The following is a 2,918-nucleotide window of genomic DNA, read 5'->3' on the forward strand; positions in this document are numbered from 1 at the left end:
AGCAATAGCAGTAGCAGCAGCAGCAGTAGCGGTAGCAGTAGCAGTAGCAGCAATAGCAGTAGCAGCAGCAGCAGTAGCAGCAGCAGCAGTAGCGGTAGCAGTAGCAGTAGCAGCAATAGCAGTAGCAGCAGCAGCAGTAGCGGTAGCAGTAGCAGTAGCAGTAGCAGCAATAGCAGTAGCAGCAGCAGCAGTAGCGGTAGCAGTAGCGGTAGCAGTAGCAGTAGTAGGCCTAAGTGCAACGGCAGCCACAGCAGCCAGCAACGGCAGCAGCAACAGTAGCAGCTGTATTAGTACTATTTGCAGCAATATAACGTATCTTGGAGAAGGAAGAGGAAGAGGAGAAAGTCGAAGAAGAAGAAGAAGAAGAAAAGGGGGAGGGGGTGCAGTAGCAGTAGAAAGCTGGGAGAGTGGTCGCGCTTTTCTCTCCTCATAATAACCGCAAGAAGCTGATAGAATGTCTAGGTCTGCGTGCAGGTCATCACGTGATGTGTCGGCTGCGACAACTGGAGCAGGTCGTAGATTCATGATAACAAGAGCATATAAAGAAGCTTCCTTATATGCTCTTGATGATAATAATTCTAGTGTTTTATACATCGTCTGTTATCTATGACTGTTTGTGGTATATAGGATTTGCAGAGCTGCTGGCGTAGAAGGTTTAGAGAGTGATAGCCGGCGGAACAAGACAGGTAGCCAGCCGTACTATGCACAATACCGTACGCGCGGGTATTTATCTTGCGGTATGAGATATATACACAGAGGGCGCACTGTGCAGGATACACGCGTAGAAAACCTGCAATAATGACGCGACGTATCAGCGTCATCGTCAGCGTCATCGTCAGCGTCAGCGTCGCCATGCGCTAGGACGCGACCTCGACTAGCACGCTGTCGTGATACAACCGGTTCCGGTCCGCGGCGCTTCCGGTTTTCCCGTGAAATCGTGATTGGAGCGGAATGACTGCCGGGGAGGTAGAGCTCGCCGTTGCTTCGCTATAGTTAGATTGTAGCTTTTGCTTTCTACAGGCGTGCAGTCCGCAGCGACGTTGTGCGCCAAGCATCACGCCTGTGCCGCATGCTCTTTCATTAGAGAAGACTGGCCTACAGACAACCCGCACACGCAGCAGTGTATAGCAGCCGCGAGTGAAGGAAGTTGGTAGAAATCAGCGCCGTAGTTGTAATCGCGTGAGAGTTGAGTGTAGCGATCGCCTTTTGTTTTGCAAATAGCAGCTCGGCCAAAATCGCGTAGGCCAGGTGTCGCATGCAGAAAGATTACCCTAGGGTCCCTATATACAAAGAGTTGCGACATGACGAGTCGGAAAAAATCGGTTACGTGATCGCTGGACGCCATGTTGTTTCCAAATGGATCCACTCCGCTGCCGCTCAAGTACAGCGCTGTATGGATACGCTGTACAATGGTCCGTAGTAATTAATTAGACTAATTGTGCTTCAATAAACTCAAAATTCACAGAAATTATAGCTAAGACATGTGTCTATGTGTATCTATATTTTTAGAAATGTTACTCAAATCGTTCGCGCCATATGATAGTTTAATTATACATTTTCTTACCGCCCATAGCCGTGCGTATATTAGCCTGTGCGATACCGCCCGTAGATACTTGTTATAATTAATTAAACCACTCGCGCTTCAATAAACTCAAGAATCACAGAGATCATAGATAACACATGTGTTTATATGTATCTAGATTTCTAGAAATGTAACTCAAATCGTTCGCGCCATAATAATATTATGATAGTTTAATTGTACACTTTTTTACCGCCCATAGCCGTGCGTATATTAGCCTGTGCGATACCGCGCGTAGATACTTGCTAATTAATTAAACCACTCGTGCTTCAATAAACTCAAGAATCACAGAGATCATAGATAACACGTGTTTATATGTATCTACGTTTCTAGAAACTTAACTCAACTCGTTCGCGCCATATGTTGCGTGCGTGCGTGCGTGTGTACCTACACGTGCGTGTGTGCGTGCGTGTGTGCGTGTGCACGTATACGTGCGTGCGTGCGTGCGTGCGGGCGCGTGCAAGTACACGTGCGTGCGTGCGCGCGTCCGTGGGTGTGCACGTACACGTGCGTGCGTGCGTGCGTACGTACGTGTGTGTGCAGGTACACGTGCGTGAGTGCGTGCATGCATGTGCACGTAGACGTGCGTGCGTGCGTGCATGCGTGCGTGTGCACGTACACGTGCGTGCATGAGTGTGTGCGTGCGTGTGCAAGTACACGTGTGTTATCTATGATCTCTGTGATTCTTGAGTTTATTGAAGCGCGAGTGGTTTAATTAATTATAGCAAGTATCTACGCGCGGTATCGCACAGGCTAATATACGCACGGCTATGGGCGGTAAGAAAGTGTACAATTAAACATCATATGGCGCGAACGATTTGAGTTACATTTCTAGAAATCCAGATACACATAGACACATGTCTTAGCTATAATATGTGTCAATTTTGAGTTTATTGAATAACGATTCGTCTAATTAATTACTACGGACCATTGTACAGCGTATCCATACAGCGCTGTACTTGAGCGGCAGCGGTGTGGATCCATTTGGAAACAATATGGCGTCAAATCCTGGGTTGTCGCAACTCTTTGTATATAAGGACCCTAGATGACCCTATCAAAAAGGTTGGTCCACGTGGGTTTCAGCGTGTGGCAGGCTGGTAGGCGTGGCCAGAAATCACTGAAGCGTATACCAACTGACCAACCGTGTTCAAGCAGGTGTGATCAATGAAGCGTGTACCAACCTTTTCGATAGCTCGCGCGCGGACACACAGCTATCGAATAAGGCAGCCTGTACTCAATAGTATAGCGCTGGCCAACCTTTTCGATAGCTCGCGCGCGGACACACAGCTATCGAATAAGGCTATCGAATAAGGCAGCCAGTACTCACTAGGATTAAAGC

This window comes from Priapulus caudatus, unplaced genomic scaffold (genome assembly GCF_000485595.1).
Source record: "Priapulus caudatus unplaced genomic scaffold, Priapulus_caudatus-5.0.1 Scaffold804, whole genome shotgun sequence".
Lineage (NCBI taxonomy): Eukaryota > Metazoa > Priapulida > Priapulimorpha > Priapulimorphida > Priapulidae > Priapulus > Priapulus caudatus.